The following is a 27,113-nucleotide window of genomic DNA, read 5'->3' on the forward strand; positions in this document are numbered from 1 at the left end:
CGCCTGGATGTATCCTGGCAACCTGTCAACAGAAGGGACGGGACTGAGTTCTCTAGTGACTGATGGGAAATAGAGAGCAAAGTAGGTATGGTTCTCAGCTTCCTTTTCAATTGGCTCCAGGAACTTTACCGGTGGACTGAACAACCAGCAGGGACAGATAAATTTAAGTCACAAGGCTCTTCTTGGTATAGAAACACATCTTTTTATTTTTTAAGGAAGAAAACAATATTTACTGATTATCTTATTGATCTTTTCTAGAGACTTTAAAAAATTCTATGACAGCTAATGCTGAGTGTCAAGTTGATTGGACTGAAAGATGCAGAGTATTGATCCTGGGTATGTCTGTGAGGGTGTTGCCAAAGGAAATTAACATTTGAGTAAATGGATTGGGAAAGGCAGACCCACCTTCAATCTGGGTGGACACCATCTAATCAGCTGCGAGCATGGCCAGAATAAAGCCGGCAAAGGGTAGAAGGACTTGACTTGCCTAGTCTTCTGGTCTTCAGCTTTCTCCCATGCTGGATCCTTCCTGCTGTGGAACGTTGGACTCCACGTCTTCAGCTTTTGGACTCTGGAACTTACATCAGTGGTTTGTCAGGGGCTTTGAGGCCTTTGGCCACAGACTGAAGGCTGGACTGTTGGCTCCCGTACTTTTGAGGTTTTGACTTCCCTGCTCTTCAGCTTACAGATGGCCTATTGTGGAACTTCACCTTGTGATCATGTGACATGTGAGTCAATATGTCTTAATAAACTCCCTGTCATATATATATATATATATATATATATATATATAATCTTACTATCTTACTATTAGTGTATATATATATATATATATGCTAATACTATATATATAGTATATATATACACAAATACTATATATATATATACTATTAGTATATGTATGTGTGTATATATATACTATATATATATTATTTGTATATATATATACTATATATATATAGTATTAGTATATATATAGTATTAGTATATATATATATATACTAATAGTAAGATAGTAAGATAATTGTAGTATAATTCCATGATGAAATACTCTGAAAGCATTAAACCTTATGATGCAACAGCTTATTGACCTGGAAAAAAGTTTACAATATATTGCTAAATGAAAGAGAGAAGCTACAAAACAGAATAGATAGTATAATCTCATCAAATTATTTGTGTGTGCTCATGTGCACACAAACACACAATTAACTCAAAGAATATACGCCCCAAAATTAACAGTGGTTACGTATGGGTGGTGAGATTAAGGAATATTTTACTGAATGTTCCTTAGGCGTTAGCAAAACAACAACAACAACAACAACAAACTTGACCTCTAATATTGCAAAACCATCCCCCTTGTCCCAGATAATGTAATTGGGATATGGAGGTAATTCACAGGACTCCTAATTCTGCTGAAGTGACTCTTCAGGCCACACAAGCGAGAGATCCCAAGAGATAGTAAAGTTTCACATCCTTACTATTCTAACTATTCTAGATATCTAATCTAACTATTCTAGGCATCTAATCTAGATCCTACATATATAATCTAACTATTCTAGATATCTAATTTATGAGATAATATATTTCTAATTTAGATGCTTCCGAAATTATGATACCATATAAAAATAATAATACATGCATACAATAACATAGAGCTGACATTGTATCAGTTAGTAAATATTGAGATGGGGACAAGAAAACTTTGTTTTACATGTTGCCTTTTACTAACCTGTAGCCCTTAGTTATCACACTTTTCACTTTACACAAACTGCATGTTTTATCGGCCCTATTGTGAGCCTAATGTGATCTTTCTCTAAAGAAAGTGCCTAATAAATAAACATCATCCCAAATACACACCCAATATTCAGTCCAGTGGCTGGCTATTTGGGCCAGATGGCAGAAGAAGAGACAGGAAGTGCTGGCCTACAGCAGAACAACCACAGGAAAACATCACGAGAGTGGATATTTCTGAGCTAAAGCAGGGCAGAGTCTCTATTCCGGCTGGAGCAACTCTTAGGAGGCCCAAGAATAACAGAACTTGCAAGCGTTGTTAGCTGTAGCTAATGGTGCACTCACGGCCCTCTCTTCCTTGGTGCGGTGGCCGAGGTGCCAGCTGCTTTTCTGCATTCATCGAAGCTGCTTCTAAAACTGGCTGGAGTGGAGCCTTCGTTTTTTCCCAAATTCTGAACTCATTTTTATTTCATGGGTTTGTAGTTTCAGCCTAAATTGAACTTCCTAGTGTTCAAACGTATTTCATCTTGGCAAAAGAGGCATTCCTAGGTGCTCTGTCTCTCTCTCTCCCTTTCTCCCTGTCTCTCTCGCTCTCTCTGGTCTTTTTGAGGGACCAAAACTTTTAAGCTGCTTGTATTTTTTTTAAAGCATGCGCAGAGGCATCTTGGACATCAGATAGCTCTTACAACACACAACCTTTTGATGGTTTAAGTGTAAATGAAGCAGAAACATATGGATTCTATTTTCCATAAATCACAAACGGTCCTAAAAAATCAAGAAGGGTATGTGTTCTGCACGATGTATTCTGTTTATTTGAACCCGAAACATCTGAAGAATACTTGGAGGCTAATGAATCCAAAATATTTACCCATCCCTATTTATAACATTGTCGGGAGCCCTTGATTTATGGTGACAGCTAAACTGCTCACATCTGTTGAGTGGGCAACCAGCAACCAGTGTGAGCTTCAAAGATAACCATATTCCTTCTTCTGTTCCGGGTCCAGGCATTCAGTAAGTCAGCCTCAGATCAAAGACACTGAAGCCTTTAGCTGAGTTGGTCTGGTTTGCTCTTGCTTGAGCATTTCTCACCTAAAACGATTGCCAAATTGCCAGTTATTTCATGTGATGTGACGTCCAATCATGCTTGTGTCACTGTGGGATGATGCCAGCCTCCATCAATAATCCAGATCTGACCCCTTGTGGCAGCAGCCCCACCACATGGAATTCTGGATTATTTTCCCTTCATAAAATCACAGCTGTTGTGCCCGCACAAGCCCCTGACTTTTTCATTAAAGGTATAAATCATATTTTCATGGAGCAGGAGAAATTCTTCTCCTTGTTTGTATCTCTGCCCACAAGACTCTTCATTGATGAAAAGACCAAATCTTACTTTGCGAGCTACCAGTAATCCTTTGGAGTTTGTTTAAACTTGGCAGGGACTACATTCTGTGAGCAAAAGAAAACTGCAATGGCAGCAGGAGGGTTCCAAACATGATGTTTGTGAAGTCTGGCAGAATAGGTCCACCGAGTGCCTTGGTCTCTTCTACCCAATTGCTGTTTAATTCATTCTTATCACCTAACTCAGAAACAGCAAATTGCAGCCACCTGATATCCATTATCCCAAATCTTTTAACCATCCTACAAGGCAGGCATTTGTATCCTTGTTTGACAGATTAGAAAACTGGGGCTGAAGGGCATTAAGCAACTTGCCCCCTTGGCAAGGATATTCTAAAGCAAATCTGGGATGGACATGTGTGTCTTTCTGGTGCCCAGTGGCTTTTCTTCCACTGCCTTCTGCTAGATCTTGCTGGCACATTGCCATACCCAACAAATAACATCTTCTATGAGTTGCACAGACTCAGTAAACATTTAAAAACCAGACTCTCATGTCCCTGTTTCAGGAGGCTTTACAATAAAGTATATACAAAATATTTTATTATCAGTAGAACACTAGATGTAATACTGAAGAAACATCCCCTGACCATAGGAAGAGAGAGCAAAAGACAGAAATCCTTCTGTCCTGGCAATGTTTATATTATAAGTCTGACCTCAAAAGAGAGAGTCATTTTTCAAATATGCCTTTTTTCACAAGAACAGCCTTCATATAAATTGAGTTTTATATACAGCATTGTACTATATTGAACTTTAAAATGTCTAAATTTAAAATAATGTAAAAAGTGACCTGTGGTAGATTAGAAGGAAAGGAAGAGATGTTACACTTTAAATACTTTAAAACTTACTTTGGGAGGCTGAGCCAGGCGGATCATGAGGTCAAGAGATTGAGACCAACCAAGCCAACATGGTGAAACCCCGTCTCTACTAAAAAAATATACGAAAATTATCTGGGCATGGTGGTGAACACCTGTGGTCCCAGCTACTTGGGAGGCTGAGGCAAGAGAATTGCTTGAAACCAGGAGGCGGAGGTTGCAGTGAGCCAAGATCACGTCACTGCACTCCAGCCTGGCGCCTGGCCACACGGTGAGACTCTATCTCAAAAAAACAAAACAAAAAACGTTAAAAACGTATTGTATTTGATGCATCAGAGTCCTGTCCATCAGATATTAAATCCTCAGGGAATCATTGCCCTAAGACAGTGTTTCTCAATCTTTTTGTACTATTGCCCATCTTACGCAAAGAATTTTAAGGTTTATTTTCCTGATCTTCCCTCATTAATATCACAGATACACCTTATATCTGTTTATGTACTGTGGTTCTTTGCCCTGCCACAAACAAATGCAATATCTAAGATGATGTCACCCTTGAAAACAATTTTCACTGCTTCTATGGGTAATGCATGCTGAGGGTCATACATCCAGAGAGCTGACAGTATGGACTTCGGATGATCTCATGGCCAAGCTAATGTACAGAAAGTGGCCAGGAGGCCACAGAAACCGTGGTAACCCTCCACAGATTGCCCAAACAAAAAAGGGCAGCGTATTTTCCTGTAAGTGTGTTCAGGAGAAAAATGGACTTGTTTGAAAAGGGGCAATAAATGTATGATATTTTCTATGTGTTTGAGTGGTTTTATTATAGAAATAGAACTCTTGGGGCTCACGTGGACTTCAAAATTGCATCTAGTCCGGCCAACTGTCTTCAGGCAAAAACATATTTTTGGTCTGATTTTTAAATTGATGAAGCATTTAAGTAGAGCATTTTAAGGTATTTGTTTATGTGGCACAGATTTAAATTCTGACACCAAGAAAAAAAAGTATTGTCAGAAGACGCTTTTGCTTTATCTTTGCCATAATAAAAACGTTGCTGGGACAGATAGAAAGATTTCTTTCTTTTGATCGCCCTTCCTATGGATAGGGGATGTTTTCTCGGTGTTCTGTCTAGTGTTCCACAGATAATAAGAATATTTTGTATATACTGTGTTGTAAAGCCTCCTATTTCAGGGAAATGAGAGTCTAGGTTTTAAATGTTTACTGTGAGTCTGGGCAACTCATCACAATCCTGGCTCTCCAGGATGCCCTGGCTCTCTTCTCTACCCTGGTCTTCGACCTCTTTTCCTAACTTTCCCAACAGCCCTAAATCAGGATCCAGAGCACCTTTACATAGTAGGTTCTCAGTGAGTATTTGCCTACTATGCTGGAGTTTGTTTAAAGTTGGCAGGGACTACATTCTGTGAGAAAAAGAAAATTGCAATGGCAGCAGCAGGGATCCAAACAGGATGTTTGTGGAGTCTGGCAAAATAGGTCCACCGAGTGCACACACCTTATTTTGCTAAAAGAGATCATAGTGACCAGTTGGTTGAAGATAACCAAAGTTAGAAAATGTGAAGGCTAGATTCATGTTTAAAGGTTTTTACCTTAGAATGTTAACACTTTGAAATAATTTTGCATCTTTTTATAGATTTGGCAGAAGTCCAAAGCCTTATGGCATGTGAATAATAAATATTTAATCAGTGGTTTATCACCCAAAGGTTTCTAAAGGCGATTTAAATTAGAGTGTTCAGGGCTGATAAGAGTCTAATATTTGACTTTTTAATGTATATTTTATGAAGCGCTTTTCAACTCCTTAATTACAGATAGTAAGTTATAAGGAAATTCCTTGTAATTGTCCTTCTTTCCACCAGTCTCAGAGAAAGGGATATATTTCTCTCTGGTAATTTGCTCCCCTAGTTAGCCTCTCCTCTCTAGCACCTTTAATTTCTTCTATTCTGTTAGCATCTTACCCTCAACTTTTAAACAGACTCAGCTGTCCTCTATGCTGAAAGAAAATAACCTGCATTTGCTGTGTGTTCCCATCCACTTCTTGAGTATGAATGATCCAAGCCCCTGGTTCTATTCTATACACACACACACACACACACACACACACACACACACACACACAGATTTAATCACTTCCCTACCCCATCATTTGGTTTTTATTCCTTTCTCTCACTGAAGCATCTTCTGAGAACATCACTGGTGTTCTCACAATTGGCTCAGCCAAGACTTTTTCCTGGTTTCCATCTCCCACCATGACTTCGATACATTTAACTGTTGCCTTCCCACCCACTAAAAATTCTCTTCTCCTTTAAACACCTCATTGATTTTACAGGCAAAGAAATGTACCAATTTTTTAGACTGACTTCAAGACTTGATCAGTATGAACATCATCCAGCCAAGAAGTAAGGAGTTCAAAACCTAAGTCACAGCGACAGTGCCTGGTGCTGATGCCGTGTTACCACTGTGAGTGAGTGAAGAGAGAGATGATAGCTGGTTAGTAGGGAGCACTGTATTCTGAGATGTGGAGATTATTCTTGTTGCAAGCCAAATCTTGTGCTGGAAAATTTGCTAATAGGATTTCCCTTTGCTATGACAGGTAGAGTTTTCTGTCTCTTTTCCTTTCCTAATTTCCTGCATACCTTTGCTAAAAAGGAAATGTTTGTTAGAGTAATAACACATGAAGGTTTTACCAAGAAATGGTCATTATCAGCAAGACTAAGTGTATTTACCTTTTAGAGGCTCTCCTTGAACACTGAAAGCCCTAAGCCGATTCAGGCAAAGACGTGTACCGTACCCGTTTAGTCCTTGCTGACTACCTAATGAAGCTGAATTGAGGGCGCATGGTAAGAGATGAGGATGCTGGAAAAAGAGGCTGAATTGAGGGCACATGGTAAGGGATAAGGATGGTAGAAAAAGAGGCTGAATTGAGGACGCGTGGTAAGGGATGAGGATGCTATTGTACAGACATGCACCCTAGGCTGACTTCCCATGAACCAAAATGAAACTTAATAGGAAAACATCCTCTGGATCAGTGATTCTTAAATGGTGATAATTCCTCCATCCCAGGAACATTTTGCAATGTCTACAGGCGTTTTTGCTTGTCACATATAGAGTGAAGGGGAGTGCTGCTAGTGGGTAGAGGACAAGATGCTGCCAAACATCCTAAAAAGCACAACTAAGTCATCCACAAAAAAATTATCTGGTCCAAAACGTCAGTAAGTGTTAAGGTTGAGGTTTGTGCTCTGAACTCTCTGGGTGTAGGGGGTACTCTGAGTGACAGTGCTTTCTTTCTAGAATAGGCTGAGTCAACAGACTCTTTCCAGATTCACAGTACATAACTAAGGGGTTCCACTGCAAACGAAGCAGCAGGCACAGAGAGTCTCTGTAGCTTGCTCATATTTCTACAGCCAATAAGTGAGGACACCTTGGAAACGTGCATGCAGGCTCTGCCTGACTCATTTCACGGCCCATGCTTTTTTCCATATCACCTGCTCCAAGCAGCCGAGCTGCAGACATTCAGTTGTATGTGACTAAGGGCAAAATCACTTCTGCAATGCAAAAATTAGCTAGAGAAAGTGCGAAGACAGAGAATTGAGACCAAGTGTTCCCTGTGAAATTTGTAATGGAATTAGAGTAGGACAGAATGAAGCTAGAGTTTGTCTGATATGTGGGCAAGTAGAGACTGTGGGGTGTGAGATCAGAGCCAAATTACAGGAAAATAAGATGAGGTCAGCTAACTCCTAGAAAAAGCAAAGACTGGCAAAGGCTCCTGAGAAAGTGATGATCCCAGCGAGGTGAACCTGGTGTTTACCAGATTCTCTCTTGCATATGCCCTATTTGTTATATCCTCTGGGCCTGAAATCACCCAGCTCCCCTGTCCTCCCCAGCTTCCACACCAAGTCACTTCTCCTTTCTGTTTGTTCTCATCTAAAATTCCTCTCAGAGCAGCTCTTCAATAAACAACCATGAATTTTCAACTTTTTGGCTGGTAAGAGAGTGCTTATGCTTCACATTGTTATTATTAACAATATATTATCTCTCCAACATCAGACTCAGAATGGAAAATTTTATTTATACTATTGTAAAGTCAATGCTTTGAGAAATATTAGCTATTCTTGCAGATGAAACTCTATTTCATCTTATTTTGGAAAAGAGGCATCTGAAGTCCAGAGGGAAAAAAGTTATCCACCCAGTTTAAAGTAGAGCCAATGAAAACATGGCCTTTCTCACTCTGCCTTTTGTTATTATTGTTTATTTTCTTGGATGGGCAATAGGTACATGTGCAGGTGCACACATACACACACACACTCACACACACACACACACATACAGAACAAAATTGGAAAATAAAAAAATAAGTTCTATTTCCATCCCTGACTCCCCAGGCCCCCACTCCAGCACCCTACTGCAGCAATAGCTTTCATGACCAATTTCTTGTGTATCCTCCCAGAAAGACTATGCATTTACAGATGTACATCTATTTGTGAATATTGCCTCCTGATCTGCAACCAGTGCCCTTCCCATTCCTCTTTGCAGCCACCACAGCTTCTATTACTCAAGACAAGTCATGACAAAACAGATGACACATTTGTGCTGTTGAAGGAAAACCCAGTGACTCAGATAGACACAAATTGTTCCATGTACCTTTCATCCTCATTACCAGGTAACTTTGCCAAGGTCAAGTGGTGACATTCTGATTTACCACTAAACTGACTGGATGTAACTTCATTTGATGAGAATATGAAATTCAGATACCAAAAAGGAAAAAAAAGATATTGTTTTCAAGTTTTGAGTTTCATAATCAAACTTGTTTTTTTGCTTTGTTAAGAAAATTATTTTTCTTTTATTTCAATGGATGCAATGTATCTGAATAGCTAAAAATAGGATTTCTCCAAAATCACCCATGAATGCCCAGATCTTTAAATTTAAGGTCCAGAATCATCACATTTCTGAAATCTTCCTTTAGCATCTCAGGTAAAAGAGCCAAAAGGATCTCATTGTTTTAACTGGCCAGATTAGGCTGAACTTAATCCAAGCTCCTGGTATGAAATGCAAATTTGGCTCACCGTGGCAGTGCCATTTACAAGAACCTGCATTTGAATAAACCAGGAATACATTTCTCTTGGCTCTTATAGAGCACTTTTGATAATGACTCCAGCCCTCCTAAGGTTTTTGTCCAGGTTGCCTGAAAGTGGACAATTTTTACAAGTTTGCTTTGGCACCCATGGCACAGATTTTTATGGAAAGTCAGTTGTTTTAGTGGGCGCCGGTTTGCCAGCAGATCTCTGTGGGAGCCTCCCAGTCAATTCAATGAGAACTATATGCACCTAAAACATGCCAAGTGATGTAAGAAGTGACTTGTCCCCGGTTCTTTGCTCTCCTGTGTGTGACCACTGAGACATCTTTGTTCTCACTTTAAGGACGCACTATTGAGTATGTGCAGTATTTCTGAAGTCAAACAACCATTTCTATATTGAAGCTTCCTCTGCTTATTCCCTGCAGACATGTCTGTTTCTCTGAGATTAGATTCAATTTATTCTGTCATATCAAACTGGTAAGGCAACAATGATACAGGTTCATTGGGAATATATATTTTCTATGAAGGAGGCAAAATGAGGATTTGGTTAGGAGAAGGTGAAAATGTGACCCAAGAATTAACTCTCGACATGCCTTTTAATAACCAGCAGGAAAAAAAATCACTCATTTAGGAGGCTTCTAAATGACTGTGCAGATGTATTTATGCAACCACATATAAATCATCATGTAATCACCAGGAAGTCAAACTGAGATTGGCTTAAATTAGAGTTTACAAGGTTCTTGCCTCAAGATTAAGATGTGTTCCACATTTTTCCTTTATTTTATTATTTTTTTCTATTTGCCATTTTGTTCTCATGTTTTATTACTTTGTATAATTGGAAAGCTTATTACAGTTTTACTTTATGAAACACTTAAGAAGACTAAGTTTATTAATGGCTTAATTTAGAAACAGCAGAGTTCTCATTTAATAAATTAAACTAGAATTCTCTAAGCCAGTTATTTCTTATTTATAAACAATCCTCTTAGTAAATTTTTAAATAAGGCCAGAAAACTAATGCATATCAGAGAAAAAGTGCACATGGGAATAGATTTTATGTTTCATGCAAACCAAAACTCAAGAGTAACCTGTTATTTTACAATCTTCATCTTCCCTTCAATTATATCAGCTTTACTATTTTTCCTTTGAATTTCCCTGGATCAGATGGTTCTCTTAAGCCTCAAGGTTATAAAAATAAGAAACCTTTCCAAAATCATATGGTTAAAGTCTCATCCTGCTATTAAAAACACTACTGGTGAGGCCAGTGCTTCATTCTCTGGGCAGCTTTCTTAGGCTATATGAACTCAGAGAGTCACAGTGAACTGTAGGGAGCATGGCGTTCTGTACCACCATGTCCCCAGAAAAATACCATGGCAGACTCTGGGAATTATCTACCCAACATCTATTTCCTACCTCACTGGCTAGTTCCTGTTTCCACTAAAGGGCTGAAAAAAATAACTTTCCCATCTTCCCTTCCATCTGAGGATAGTCTTGTCACAACTTCTGGCTAAAAAGACATAGGAAAACATCTATTAGAGCAGTGTCTCTCAAACTCTACTGTGTATAGGTATCACACAGGGATCTTGTCAAAATGCTGAATCTGAATCAAGCAGGGCCAGGGACATTGCATTTTAATAAGTTCACAAGTTATGGGTGATGCTGTGATCTGAAGACCACAATTTGAGTAGCAAAATCTTGATAGGCTTCTGGCAAGGATTTTCTTTCTTGATTTAGACAGCAGGGAGAAAACTTCCTCTTGTTCTCCCTTCTGGCTCCCTGCTTTCTAATAGGATTGAAGAAGGACATAAATGTGGAGTGGGGCGAGCCGTCTTATAACCAAGAGGAGTGGAAGCTAACATGCTGAGAAGAGCAGAATAGAAGAATAGAACACTTCTAGGACATTGATTGATGTCATTATGCCACTATAGTCAACTACTCTTGGCACCTTCTACCTCTAGACCTTTTGAAAAATGGAATAAGAAGTATCATTACAATATAAGTCATTACTTGTAATGTTTTCTATTATATGTAGCCTAACAGTACTTATTTATTTATACAATCTAACCTGGTACATTCAGAGCTAGGTTAATAATCTATCAGCTCTGAGGCAAAGTCTGTTTCTTATAGTCAGTAGCCTACAGAAAGTCACTGGGCCTGGGGAATGGTAATTCTTTGACTGCCAAGTCTTCTGGGAGCAGAGAACATTCATTCATGTGCTGCTTGGAAAGAGGCATAAGATTTGGAAGTGGTTCTCATATTTTCTTATTCTCTAATTAAACTGTTCTGAGGAATGACAGAACGAGTGGTTTCCTATGAGTGAGCTCGTAAAGTGAAGTTTGCTGCTGAAACTCAGTGGCATGCAAAGGCATTCTTTGGTATCTAATACTGAAGATATGGGTTGCAGAATTATAGTAAATTTAACTAATGTGTATTATTTTGGAAAAGCATAACACTTGCTTCTCCTAATACTAAACACATACAAGGTGAATGTAACTTTGTTAACAATGCATTTTGAATTTACTTGCTCTATTTTTAAGAATATTTTACCCCTAAAGCTCTGATCTTTCCAGTTCTGTCCAACTCTTTGATAGCTTTCTTTCTAACATCTCAATTTTCTCATTGCATTAGTTAGGTTACAATCTTAGTTGCTGTGAAAAACAAACAACAGTAGCTTAAATTAGATACAGAATTATGTATGCCTCATCTAACAGCCTGAGTGTAAACACCCAAAGACAGATAGGCAGCTTCATGGTCAGCTCCTCATATTTCCACATTCTCCATCGACTATTGAATGGCTGTGGTTCAAAGCAAATCCATTGGATTTCATATTCCACTGGCTAGTGTTTCCACTTGGAAGAGATACACATCATTTCCTTTTCTTCCCATTGGCCAAAGCAAGTTACAACTTTATGGAAGTTAGGGAATCACAATAATTACCACATGCCCAGAAGGAGGAAAATCAGAACATTTTTAGAGAGCCAAATAATTGCCACTGTATTTAAATAGTGAATTGCAAATGTCCCATAATAAGACTAGAAATAGTAGTTATAGTGATTGCTAGAACCAAGCCAAAATTAAGTTACTCCTCCTAATTTTGCTGCCAACAACTGAATTAACCACCATCCTCCCTACTTTGTGCAGTTTTTTATGGCTTTCTCAGGTATGGGCCATATCTACCAATGTGTGGTCTAATAGCCAGAGTATAAAGGAAGCCATGATCCTGTTGGTCTATATTGCATAGAGAAATTGGCCATGCAATAAAATGTATCACATCTGATGTTCAAAAAGAGTTATCTTTCAAAGGTATTTTTCATTTTCCTTTAGAATTGCTACTTTGGACAGTGCTGGGACTAGAACAATTTGTGAACAGGGTATGATTTAGAGACATTTTATAATATTTTGAGGGTAATACCTCCTTTCTACTCTCTATCTCTGTTTTCCAAGTCTTTTGTAAGTCCAATACTAATACCTAAGTTTTCACTTTCCAAGGAGCAATTCTTATTCAGGATCATTTCCATCTCAAAATTTACAATCAAACTTTAATTCCACTGTGATCTCGTCTATCTATTTAACTCCACTGTGAAAAAAAAAACAAAACTTATTACAAAGTGTTCATGGCCAAAAGGAATTAAATATGTAATTATTCTAATTAATAAATTTGCAAATTTATGAGGGATTTCAATACCTTAAGCCAAAGGATAGGGAATAAGAATCTCGGTATTCAGGAAAAGAATTATGGAAGATCTCTTTGAACAGATCTTCTCTAGGGGTTTCCCTTAAATCACTCCATAGACCTTGAAATGATTGGTATAAATATAAATAATATGTCTTTTTTATTATCCTGCGATTTAAGTAACCTAAATGATACCATCTAATACTGGTGAGGATGCAGTTCAACTGACCTCTATTATGTTGACTTGTATTGTAATGGGATGGCTTTTGTTGGAAAGTAAGTTTTGATGATAAACTCAGTTAATTAATCAAAGATTGTGCACTAAGTGTGATTGCTGCTGAGTGTTAGGTAAAATGCAAAAGAAATCTTCAATGGTCCTGCTCACAGTCTCCCTCCTGGCGTACTATCTTCTATGAGTTCCTCTAATATTTATATGCCCCTTCACTTTCACATGCCATTAGATTTCCTGAAATGCACTCATCCCCCTTTTCCTATCCCATCTTACAGTTTTGCTGACTAATTCCTCATTTATTATGTGTTATTTCAATGCTACTTTCTCTAAGAAGCCATTCAAGGCTCTATGAGGAGGGGATTCAGTCCCTTCTATGTGTTTCCATGGGACCTCTACTTTCTCAAAGCACTGGTCACTCTGTAAACTAGTCTGCACTACCCATAATAAGTAAAACATCAAGACAGAGATGGTGGCTTCCACGGTGCTGTGGTCTGAATGTTTGTGTGCCCCACCTCCTCCTTAACCAACAAATTTATATATTGAAATTTTAAGCTCCATAGTGTTAGGAGGTTTGGAGCCGTTGGAGAGGTGATTAGGTCATGGGGGCAGAGCACTCAGGAATGTGATTATTGTCCATGTATTATAAAATAGGTTTTAAAAAGCTTGTTTGCTCCTTCTACTCTGTGAGAACATAATAAGAAAGCCATCTACCACCCAGAAGTGGGCCCTCATCAGAACCTAAACATGCTGGCACCCGAATCTTGGACCATCCAGTCTATGGTATTTTGCTAGAGCAGCACAATGTACCAAGAAACCTGGTCATTGTTGCCTTCTTAGTACATCAGGTGTAGTACCCGAAATACTGCTTAAAAAGCATATGTCGAATACATTAGTTAATATATTTAGCATTGTAGAAGATTGTCTCTTTCTAATATACTTATTGGTTTTACCCTTGCCTGATGCTAGGGTTTCAAAATTTAACTGTTGTAGGAAAGCAATAATAGATACAGAGAGATCTACTCTATTAAATATAGATCTATGTAAATTAATATGTTATCTAGAAATAAGTAAACAATCTCACTGTTAGATAAAACAAAATATGTAAATAGCTGTAAGCACAAAGATGCCTATAGCAGTCTTCTTTATCTTATCAAATATCGAGTGTATTCCAAATAATCCCAAATAGGGGAATGTTTAAATTAATTATAGAGTTATGTTTGAATGGAGTAATATGTAGCCATTGTAACGATGGTGATAAAAATGGAGGGTTGAGGAGACTGTCATAACATGGAAACACCTTATAATAAAATGTTAGTCGATTACAAAATAAGATAATAAATCGTGCGACCATCATTATTACAACTATGTGAAAACATTTACATGAAAAGAAATAATGGTTGCAGTTAATCGAAGAATCGTGGGGTTTTTGGTTTATATTTTTATTTATGCAATTATGTTACTTTTATAATTAAAGTATGTTATAACAATATTTGTGACTTTAAAAGCAATGGATCTGCATTATGGGTGACAAAATAAGAGTTTGCTTAACCTTTGTGATTAAAAGTTTAAGCGATAAGATATAAAGAATGGAAACCAGTACTGACTGGATCAAAAAAGAGATTTTACTTCATGTGATTAATTAATAGGGAATAAACTGGTAATTCAATAAAAATTGTTTCTTTCACAGAACTCTTTTTGCCCAGCAGAATGTGGACAGCAGAACTGCTTCATCAGTGGGGAGGAAGGCGCACCTGGAAGGTGGTGATGCTGGGCGCAGTGGGAAACGCGCCAGTGTGTACCGTTCTTCTCTGGTGATGCTGGGCGAGGTGAGAAACGTGCCAGTGTGTACCATTCTTCTCTGGTGATGCTGGGAGCTGTGGGAAACATACCAGGGTGTATCATTCTTGTCTGATCTTTGTAAAAAGAAATACTAACTTTATATGTGAAACACCTAAATGAGTCGATGCCAAACGCAGAAGAAATTTAAAGGCAGAACAAGCAAATAGCTAAACAAGGGAGTGTTTCGGAAAGGAAATATGTCAACTCTTGGCTCAAGAGCAAAACAGTCTTTTCATGAAGGGAAGTGTTCACAGCATCTATTAAATGCATACCCAATCACAAAAACAAAACCCATCTGTTTAATATTAACATTTGTAATAAGCATTTTAAAGAAAGGAATGTAGAAGGCAAATATGTATTGTGAAACAAAATGTACACTCTTGGGATAAGTAAAACTTCTTCTGGAAGAACTGTAATATTCCAAAGCTTGTTCTTTATACCAAAAGCAATAACAATTCGTTGCATGACACCACAATAGCAGAGGCATATTCTGCTCTTTGAGAGGAAAGAATATTAAGCTGAAAATTGAGCATACAATCCCATATTACAGAATGCCAAACTTCCTTGAATGCAACTGACCAAAGCAAAATTATATAGCTGAAGTGTATCTTAAAATTTAGAGACAGAAATGACGTATTTTAAAATCATGACTTAGATATACTAAAACTTTTGGCTACATTAAGAAGTTATTTGTCATGTCCTTCAATATAGAATCAAGATATACTCATTTTTATTAGTACACTGGCATTAAATGAATGTATAGCATATATTTAAAAGGATGCATCTGAGAAAGCAAGGTTGAAGGTAATAGAATACTAATGTCTAATCTGAGGGTTGTTTCAGTATTTTATAGCCGTTTTATGCACATCAACACAAACCATATTAGATATTTAGCAAGTGGGGGAAAACCTGCTTTCTGTCAGGGAAAGAATTATGTCTATTGAGAAACACATGTTAATAGGTCTGTCTAGTTCAGAAGAAGCTGCCCCTCTTGGTCAACATTGGATGATGTGGAGCTGTTCTATCCAATCGGATAAGCAATAGCCACATAGAGCTATTGAAATGTACATGGTAAATAAATTAAAAGTTAATGTCATGTTTAATTCATTTAAGTGGTTAACATACATATGTGATTAGTGGCTACCATATTGTGTAGCGCAGATTACAGAATATTTCCATCATCATAGAAAGTTCTATTGTATAGAAACAGTCTGGGTAAAGTTTGGGAGACAGAGAAACTACTCCACAAGAATCTTGAATTTAGAGTTGAATAAAACTTTCACAAAATGGCAAGGAGATCTCAACAGAGAGCAGAAAGTTGTGGTGTGGAGAGAAGCTAGAATCTTGTTAGAAAAGACAGTCTGTTGGCTATAGAAATGTCTGAAGTGTTTTTTCAAAAATGAATACCTACTATCAAATGCGAACTGCTCCACCTTCTCCCACTGACACCTTTTGTTACAAATCTTCAGGAAACCTAGAATGGAACAACACAGCAAGGGCTGCTGCCTGGGCATTAGAAATAGAACACCACACCCAATGGCTAAAGCTGGTGGCCAGAGATAAGAACTTAGAGGCATCTCTCCTGCCTAGCAGACTGGGCCCCCTGTTTTCTCGCCACTTCCTTTAAACAAACTATTCAGGCATTTGCCCATGAACTTAAAGTGACCCATATTCTCTCTGCCTGACCTTTCATTCTTGCCTCGCCTGACCCAGGGATGGAGGGTTGCCCTCTCGTTTCATTGCACTTCCCTGCCCATGGTCTGTAAGTAAAAAGCTTTGACTGTGTTTCTTTTTGTGGTGGTGTATTGAATTTTCACCTTCCCTCTGAAGAACGAGGGACTACCCTAGACTGGGTTTTCCCAGGGAGGCCAGGACAAACACAAGAGCACGCTCCCAGTGCTAAGGCCATTGTCAGGTACGCATAAATGGACACAAGTCAGGCAAGTCTCAAGGATGTCTGCCAATATAACCAGGTTCTCCATGTGAGGGACATCGTGGTCTCAGGTCAGACAGCTAGGCATTACGCCATCTGCTAGGTGAAAGAAGTGTCCTGTGAAAGGCATGCCACGTTCAGCTCCTCTTTGTTTCCTGTTAGGGCAGGATGGCTAGCCTCTCTGGTACTGGAACCACGATTTAGCTAGGGGTTCTCAAAACAACTCTCCTCCACACATAGCCATGAGTCAATGGTATCTGGGGCAGTATTCGTCAGCGTCATATTTGGCAGATGGAATGAAGCATGGAGATTAGAAATTCAATAGATATAGCAACTTAAGGTCAGAGGTAATCAGGAAAGAAAAATAAGACACCCCCCCAGTACCCCAACATAGCCATAAGAAAAAATCCCCAGGCTGGGCGCAGTGGCTAATGCCTATAATCCCAGCACTTTGGGAGTGTGAGGCAGGTGGATCACCTGAGGTCAGGAGTTCAAGACCAACATGGTGAAACCTCGTCTCTACTAAAAATACAAAAATTAACCAGGTGTGGTGGCAGGCGCCTATAATCCCAGCTACCATGGAGGCTAAGGCATAAGAATTGCTTGAGCCCCAGAGGCAGAGGCTGCAGTGAGCCGAGATGGCACCACTGCACTCCAGCCTGGGCAACAAAGTGAGACTATCTCAAAAAAAAAAAAAAAAAAAAAAAAAAAAAAAAAAAAAAAAAAAAAGGAAAGGATTCCCAGAGAGCTGTCTAAAGCAACTTTTATTTAAACTAATTAAAGTTGACTTCAGGTTTCACACATGTGAAAAAAATCATAAATTGTTTTTCCTTTGTTTTTATTTCCTGATAGACAATAAACATTTTCTTAGGCATTAAGAAGGATAAAGAACCCGAATGCCTTCTCCTCTATTTATCCAGCTCAGAAAAGACTTCAGTGGAAAAGACCTAGAGATAATTTTTATGAGGTGGAAATTCCTTAACTGATAATGAGAGATTGATTGGAAACTTTCTCTTACCCTTATTTTATCTCTGCTGTCTCTTTGCTACTGCTTTCAGATATGTTAGGAATAGAGAGAAATTCTGGCAGAGCCTATTTTGCAAGTTAGATGTTCTAGCTCAAAATAAGGTAAATGTTTATGTCACCAGATTTCTTGGTCAATACCAGGAGGAGGTTTGGCTTCTTGGGTGGCTGCAAGAGTAACTGACTGTTCTTTTGTTTTCCAGAAACCAGTAACGTTCACCATATTAAACAAGGATTTGCTGTTTACTTGCGGATTTTTTTTTAAAGTCTTTTGGTCAGCCCTGCAAATAATAAAGACGTCTAAAATTAAAAAATACCAAAAATAACTATGGCATTTCCTTAGTTAAGCATAATGGCTTCTTCAGAGCAGACTCACTGCATAAACACTGAACATTTTCTTTCCCTCCAGTAACATCTGTGAACAAGTTTACCACTTGGGAAAACGAGAGACTAATAACTATGTCCAGACACGGGTGGGCACAGGTGCTTCAACAAACCATTGCACAAACACATCCCAGTTCTGACAAGTGAGCTATTTCTGACTGATCCTTTGAGACTTCCAGTCACACTGTGTGATTGGCCTGGGAGCAGGGTGACCCACCGGCAGGGCAATCAGCATCATCAGCTCAGGGGACGGACTTTACTGGCAGAGTGCCTTCCCTGAGCATATTGACTCTCCCAACAAAGAACAGCAGCCCAGCGATTTATTAAAAGCAATTGTGTGTTTCCTGGGTCTAGCCAAACATTTGGTGCATGTTACACAACCGTCTAAGACCAAGCTTCAGTCTGACTCTGAAGAAAAGCTGTCCCCCACTAGTCCAAATTATAATGAACCTCTGTTCTCCCACAGCGACCATTTTCAGGGATGTTCATTGGATACTTAATAATGTACTGCCTTGTGAGAGGTACTTGTTCCAATTGTAATGAATATTTTTTATTTTTATTTTTTTCATTTAAAATGTTTGCGGTTTACCTCTGTTAAATTAAATTTATGGGATGCCATTGTATTGCACTAAGCTTGTACATAAGGCCCCAAGACAGCAGGCCAAAGTGGAATGGAATCATGCATGCTAGGTGCCACATAATCAAACTGATCATGGCTTTTTAAAAGCCAGTTTAAACAACCACAAAAACAAACCAGATTTTCAGCAACTAATCCAAACAGGTCCAGTCACCCTAAGCTGGCATATTAAGGAAGCTCCCTCTTACTTAACTCTGTAAGGAAAAGTAGCTTTTAAACAATGAATTCATGTTTTGTTTCTTGTTAGATGTTCCTCAGCCTTTCTGCCCTTAAAGCCTACTCCCTCTGCTCAGCTAATCCGAGTGCCTTCCTGTTTTGTAGATGGAATGCTGTCTGATTCACAAAACACTAATAAAAACCTATTTGATCTTTGAAACACAACTTGCTGAAATTTTGTTCTTTGACACCCTTAACTATATATCATGCTTTTTGATGGTAAAGGCATTTTTAAAACTTTTTATTTGATTTGTATTAAGCGTGACTGCTTATGTCTAATAAGTCAATTTATTTTTGTGAATTTAAAAATAGATTTTTAACATTGGAATTTAGAAATAAGCATAAACTTTTAACCCCTTATAAAATCGTTTTGGTAGCAAAATACCATTTATCTAGCATTCTAGTAGTGTCAGAGGAAGAGAAATTAATTCTCTTTTATTAAAGTTGGCAACTGGTGATTGTGTGAAGAGGAAAGGCAGAGCAGAGACTCTAAGGCTCAGAAGATCCAGAGACATTATTCGATGTACTAGCAGAAGGAAATCCGCGGAATCAATGAACTACTCAAATGCATACTGCCTGTCTCTGGAGTCATCCAGATAAAAATCAAATGCTTTTCTCTGCTTCCTAACACCCACTGCATGGAGGCTGGTTATTTTATGATAGTGATCTTGTTCTGATTGTAGACACATAGTATCTGGATTTTCCCTATAAATGGCACTTTGCGTAATCACATATCGGATACATCAGCTGAAACATGTTCAATGTTTAGCAAGTCCGTGGTTTTAGAATTCAATGTTAGCAAACAAACTCTTTTTGCAAATGACATTTTACTTGAAAGACCTGTGAGAAGTGAATGAAAACCATTATTCTTGAATACTCTTTAAAAAAATCCTAGAGAAGTGGAATTATTTGGCCTGTCCAAGACAGAACATTTTGAGAAAGAGTTAGCTGTTCTCAACCTTATCAAAAGACAGACTAAGAGGATATGCATAAATAAAATGCCTTTAATCATGTATAGCAAGAGAGGATTTTTTTTTTTTTTTTAATTGAGACGGAGTCTTACCGTCACCCAGGCTGGAGTGCAATGGCTCGATCAGTGCTATGGCCTGGTGCAACCTCCGTCACCCAGGTTGAAGTGATTCTCCCGTCTCAGCCTTCCGAGTAGCTGGGATTACAGGAGCCCGTCACCACACCTGGCTATATTTTTAGTAGAGATGGGGTTTTACTATGTTGGCCAGGCTGGTCTTGAACTCCTGATCTCATGATCCACCACCTCGGCCTCCCAAAGTGCCGGGATTACAGGGGTGAGCCATGCCCTGCCAAGAGGGGATTTTTCTTTACTTTCATCTTTGAGAGTGGGTGGCATGTGTGTTTTTATTAAACCAGCATCAGGCTTTATTATAATGATGGATCAAATGTATACGCCCACGAAACCATTGCCATAATCATGATTGTGAACATATTGATTACCTCTGAAACTTACCTCTGAAAGTTCCTTGTGCCCCTTTTATCACTCTCGCCTGTCCCCCAACCTGACCTCATCATCCCCAGAGGGACACTGATAACCTTCTGACACTGATAACCTTCTGACACTGTAGTCTGTATTTTCCAGAATTTTATATAATTAGAATAATATATTATGTAACCCTCTGTTTTGTTTGGCCTCTTTCAATCAGCGTAGTGATTTTAAGGTTTATCCATGTTATGCTCAGTACTTTTTAGTACTTTTTATTACTGAATAGCATGCCATTGTATGGCTATACCAAAATTGGTTAATCCATTCACTTGTAGATAGATTTTGGGGTTGCTTCCAGTTATTGGCTATTACCAATAAAGCTGCTAATATTTGTATATAAGTCTGTGTTTGGGCATATGCTTTTATTTCTCTTGGGTAAATACCTAGGAGTGGAAAGGCAGAATCATATAGTAGGTGTATGTTAATCTTTTTAAGAAACTGCCAAATTGCTTTCCAAAGTGGTTTCCATTTTATATTGCCAACAGCAGTATATGAGAACTAAATTTCCTCTACTTCCTTGCCAACATTGATGTGATTATACATGTAATTCTAGTTATTCTACTAGATACGTAATGAAGTTTTGCAGTTTTTTATATTCAGCTTATATATTGCAAATGCCAATTTACAGAATGATATTCTTGACTAACTGTGTTTTTTAACCAGTAATAGACACAGTGTCACTGACCATAGGGTCCTGGTAGGATTCAAAACCATAAGGCAATCAATGTCTAAGCAGAAACTCTTCATCATCTTGTTGGCTTCACGGTGTTTGTACTTGAGGGAATGCTGGATCACCAGTGCGTCTGTCAATTTGTCTTTGAAAAAGACCCAGTGAAATGACTAACATATTATATGAGAAAAGACCCCTCTGTGGTACTGTTTTCTTTAGGTCTGCGATATAATGAGCAAAAAAGAGGTTCTTAAAGCTACTTTATGTGTGACACTTAAGAGAGATGTGCAGGATCAGGAAGGGGATGGATTGAGCATAAAGGGCCACGCTGCCCTGTTTTCCCAGTCCTAGAATGAGAGCGTTTGTGCAAGACGTAATGCTTTCAGAATTCATCAGTCGTATCCCATATTGGATACACTCTACCTTCTGGTGTTTTTATTACTCACTTTTTCAGTTTCCTTCTAGTTCATTTAGGAACCCAGTTTCCCAAGGATTTTTTATTGCTATACCTTGGATTAGAACAAGGCAGATCTTTGGGCAAGTGTGTAGCCAAACAGAAACAACAGGGTTTGAAAAAGGCAGTGGGTTGCATCTCACCAGGGAAGAATGTATCTAATGGGAATTTTAATATTTGATATATTTTCCCTTACAGTAATCCAGTTTTCCTCTTCCCCCTATTGCTTTTCAACAATTAAGGCTAGACTCAGAGTTTTATTATTTCAGGAAAATAGTGTATAGGTATTCCCTGGATCAAAAATGCCACTCTTCAGATTTGAGTCTAAAATCAGATTTTTAAAATCTTTTGTGAAGCAACAGTTTTAAAATTCAGACCCTGTTGAAATAAAAACTTTTTAAAAAAATATTCCAAACTTTTCTTTTTATATTAAGAACAAAACATGGGAGTGTGAACATAAGTATTATAAGCCACAATAAAGAAAGAAATGAAGATAAGGTGTAACCAAAGACTTCATCTAACAGAAATTTTAAAAGATTTTTTTTTTTTGACTGAGTCTCACTCTGTCACCAGGCTGGAGTGCAGAGGCATGATCTCTGCTCACTACAACCTCCGCCTCCCAGGTTCAAGCGATTCTCTTGCCTCAGCTTCCCTCATAGCTGGGACTGCAGGCCTATGCCACCACGCCCAGCTAATTTTTGTATTTTTAGTAGAGACGGGGTTTTACCATATTGGTCAGGCTGGTCTCAAACTCCTGACCTCATGATGCGCCCACCTTGGCCTCCCAAAGTACTGGGATTACAGGCGTGAGCCACTGCCCCCTGCCAAAAAGATTTTTCTAATGGATGTGGAGCAGAGCCAAGAGAGGGTAAAGGTTTGGTAAGAGATCACATGCAAGTGTTCTAGCTCCTCTCTTAGTGCCAAATTCTCTGTGATGATGAATAGGAAGATACAAAACAGGAACAATTCAATGACATTGGAGCTAATGGACTGTGTCCACAGAACCAGTCCGTGAGACTACACTCGTTAGCAAAGCTCTATGTTCTGTTTGGTCTTGGTGTCTGAAGAGAATAGCAATCAACTGACATAGAGGCCTTAAGCTATCTCACAGAATCCTGCACACTGCAGCAAAGTGTGGAGGAAGCAGGCAAATGTTCTGGGCTTCCCTGTGGGGCCGTGAGGTACTGGACCAGCCCCCTCAAAGAAACCGGAGTTAATGCACAAAAAGGCAATGATGAAGTCCATGGTTAGTGATCTGTGAATTTCAGCACAATTGCACAGCACTAGTCCAGACAAGACCAGCCACAACTCAGCAGACATCTGCATATCTCACCCAGTAAGGACGAAAGATAGTGCATCTCAGCAAATGCTGAAGACCACAGGATGGCATCAGGAAGAGATTGGCCCCCCCAAATACTATAAAAATGTGTTTGCTTCTACTTATATCCAGAAGCCAGCTTGGACAGAAAGAAAGGGAGTAGAAATTTTGAAAGTGAAAATTAATCCTCTTAAGAAATTAAAGCTAAGAGAATAATTTACCTTTAATTGGCAAGTGCAATTATTTTTTTTCTGCTATCATCAGCAGGAAAGGGGTTTCCAAGATAAGATGAGATCAGTTTCCAGATACAAAGAAACTATTTTTTTTTGCAGATTTGAATTGTGCTGTACACTTTTTACCAGCTCACCTCACCGAAACCCCCAGCAACCACTGCAACACATATTCCTATGTGTCAGCAGTCATCCCAGACAGAATTCTCCAGGGACAACCTGGTCCCTCAGCCTCATGCGAATGCCTCTGATCTCCCTGAGTCCCAGCCTAGAGCACCAAGGCTACTCCTCTCTCTTGGAAAATGATGCTGTTGCCTTGGGTAGAATATGAATCTCCTGGAATAAACACAGATAATGATGCTTTGTTGGTTCAGGTCATCTCACCCTTACTTTCATAGAGGGGAGGACAAGAGAATTAGACCCTTGTTTTGACTTCTCTTCAAACATGGATAGTGTACATGAAAAGGAGACACGAAGCAAGTTTATACAAGTCTCTTATTCTATTCTGTTAGTCTTATATATAGTTCTATAAAGAACATATAAAAATAACAGAAGTAATACTTAACTTTAACTTCTAATTGATTCTAAAATTACATAAAGTAGAAATCTTGACACAATCAGGAATTATAGTTGGTCATTAATTTAAAAAATCGGTTAAGACACTTACTTTTAAAAATTTTACATACCTCTCCCTTTTTAATTTTAACTAAAATATGCATTTATTCATCATTATACATATTATACAAATGAATGAACATTTGTTTACCAACCTTTTGATTTAAAGCCATTAGGTCAAATGATTTAACACATGCCGTTATTCTTAATGAACTACTTCATTGTGTATTATTTATAATTCATAATTTTTATTTAATCCACTTATTTAAGGTGGATTGAGCTCTTGAAGGTACTTGTGAAACAATTTGGGTGTAAAGTCATTCTAGAGTAAGATGATTCTCCACTCTATTTTTTACACTAGCTATCCACGGTAATTCAGTGGTAATTTTTAGTTACTCATCTCTATCTAATTTTGAATAAGTTTTCCACTTAATTTTCATAGAAGCAACTTTAAAAATTTTTAAATTCACTGTTTATTGATTTATATAACATATCTTTAGTTTACATATTTCAAGTTATAGGTACAACCAGCATAAATTGATATGGAAACAAACACAGCTGACTATGGTACTGGTCAACATATATCTGAATTGGTAGGTACTTGCCAGACTGGAGAAAATCTGCCAACAGTGAACATTCAGCAAGCCATGGGCACCAGTGTGCTGGAATGGAAAATATTGGTTAGTACAGAAAGTTGATGAGTTGATCATAAGGTAATGGAGTTTATTACAAAACCATTCCCAGCAAATTCACATTGCATTATACAGCAATTTTTTACAAAGTTCACCAGAATAATCCTTTATTAACAAAGTCATTCAGTTTTCATGTACCTGCTTTGCAGTGCTCAGTAAGGCACTCTTTATATATGATTTGTTACTTTTGTCTTAATACAGGGTGAGCATCCCTTACCTGAAAATCCAAAATCCAAAACTTTTTGATCCCTGACATGATTTCTCAAGTGGAAAATTTTACACTTAAGTATTTAATACAAACTTTGTTTCATTCACAATATTACTTAAATATTGTATAAAACCACAATAGATAAGGCCATGTATATAATAAAGGGTATATGAATTTCATAATGAATATGAAATGAATTTCATAAATGAATAACTTAAATAACAAATGAATTTCATGTTAAGAAGGGTCTCATCCTCAAGATATCTTATTTTATATATATGCAAATATTCCAAAATCTGAACAAATCTGAAATCTGAAACGCTTCTGCTCCTAAGCATTTTAAATAAGAGATATTCAACTTGTTGTCTATTTATTTCCCACCTGGTCCTCTAGCTTTGAGAGATAGAGTAGTCCTGTTTTTTTAATGCACACAGAGAGCTCTTAGCCTAGTTTTTAGTTAGTTCTATTCTGCTTTTCTGCACCTATTCCTTATTTCCCTGCCACCATTTTGCCCACCTTTTAACAACTCACAAGATTAGCTCTATATATGTTTTAAATAAGCAGATTTTCAAAATGTTTACCAATCAATAAAGCAGGGACAATGTGATGGTTAATTTTATGTGTCAACTTGACTGGGCCATGACACGCCCAGATATTTTTTTGTTAAACATTATTTCTGAGTGTGTTTGTCTGAGTTATTATTACTTCTGAGTTTCCAGAAAAGATTACCATTTGGATCACACTAAGTAAGGCAGATTTCCCATCCCATGGTGAGTTGGCCTCATCTAATCTGTTGGGGGCTTGAATAGAGAAAAAGGTCTCCAGTAAGGAAGAGTTTGCTAGCTCAACCTGTTTTCAAGCTGGGACATCAATCTTCTCCCACACTCAGACTGGAACTTGCATGATTGTTTCTCCTATTTTTTAGGCCTTCAGACTTGGACTGAAGCTACATCCCCCTGCTCTTCTGGGCCTCCAGCGTGGAGAGGAAAGATTTCAGGACTTCTCAGCCTCCACAATTGCATGAGCTAATTCCTTATGATAAATCTCAATCTCTCTCTCTCTCCTCAACACACACACACACACACACACACACACACACACACACATCCTCCTATTGGTTCTGTTTCTCTGGAGACCTTGACTAATACATGCACCTTTCAATCAGATTGGTGGCTACCTAATGCCGGAAGTGAGCCATCCATCTCTACTGTGCTAAATTTCAACCTTTTAGTTGCCTGATCATGGAGAGGTCTAGGTGGCCTGGGTAGCAGAAACACAGTCAAAGGCTTAGAACAGCAACTATTTGTCCTCATGTATCTTAATATTTTAGCAAGTACAACTATATCTGTGTGTGACAACAAACTAGAATTTTCTTATAATTCTAAGGCATTTTAATGTGTGTGTGTGTGTGTGTGTACACAAATGCATGTGCACACTAACATAACTCCCAGAAATGATTTCCACTGACAAATCATAATGAATTGTAAAAAAATCAGTATGACTAATTTAGTACATAATACTAATTATTCTTAGAATTTCCATCACTAGGAGTCAAATATTAATAATTTTACCATAAAAGTGGTGGTAATCAGAAAATATTCTCACTTCTTATGGAAAACTTTAAAGTTGAAGTGGTGCTGTTTCCATTAATAGCCTGGATCTCATTAAGTCATTAACACTTTCTAAATTCAGTGACAAAAATTTGAAGTAAAGCAAGCTGGAAAAAGGAGGAAGTTTTACACTTTAAAATATCTCTCTGCTTCGGGCTCAGGTTAAAGCTCACCATACCAAAGACATAAAAGTACTTTTTAGTGTGAATGACATTTCTGGTCATGTTTCTATTTGATGAGAAATGTTAAGTTTATAACAATCATCCATCCTTAGTGTGAAATTTTATTTTTATTAAAAATATGTTTATTACTCAAGTATTTATAGATTAACTAATATGTTATCATGAATTTTTTTCAAAAGAATTCAGTGGATGGGTGGAGGAGTTAGAAGTATGGATAAAGTGAGATTGGCTGTGTTTGATAATTATCAAACCTGGTGGTGGGTAAACGGGGATTCATTACATTATTCTATTTTCATGTATGTTTGAAATTTGCCACAGTATAAAGTTTTTTTCTCTCCATTTTCTATTTTTTTACTTTAGCCATAATTATACTTGTGTGTCTAATTCATATTTTAAAATGTAAAATAAAAGGTCATTAAGATCGTATGTATCCAATTAAAATAAATCTGAAAATAATGAGTCCTTTTTCATAGCCATTCAAGTATTTGTCTTTTAATCATGATCATCTTGTTTATGGGAATTGGAGAAATTACTTTGGGTTTATCATCACAGAGTTAATAAAGTTTAGAGAATTTCTGTGTGTTAATTCATTTAACAAATATTGAGCACCTCCTATGTACCAGAGACAGTGTGGGAGGGTTATCTGCACTGAGTGAAAATGTA

General features: G+C 37.9%; 1 long non-coding RNA gene across 1 annotated transcript; it reads left to right on the plus strand.

The window, feature by feature from the left end:
- Nucleotides 1-692: 692 nt before the first annotated feature.
- Nucleotides 693-26,909, plus strand: LOC108306780. The gene is made up of 2 exons (XR_001826277.2): nt 693-728; nt 25,584-26,909. It is a non-coding gene; the product is annotated as an uncharacterized LOC108306780 (long non-coding RNA).
- Nucleotides 26,910-27,113: the final 204 nt, after the last annotated feature.

Source organism: Cebus imitator, unplaced genomic scaffold (assembly GCF_001604975.1).
Source record: "Cebus imitator isolate Cc_AM_T3 unplaced genomic scaffold, Cebus_imitator-1.0 Scaffold74, whole genome shotgun sequence".
In the NCBI taxonomy this organism is placed as follows: Eukaryota; Metazoa; Chordata; class Mammalia; order Primates; family Cebidae; genus Cebus; species Cebus imitator.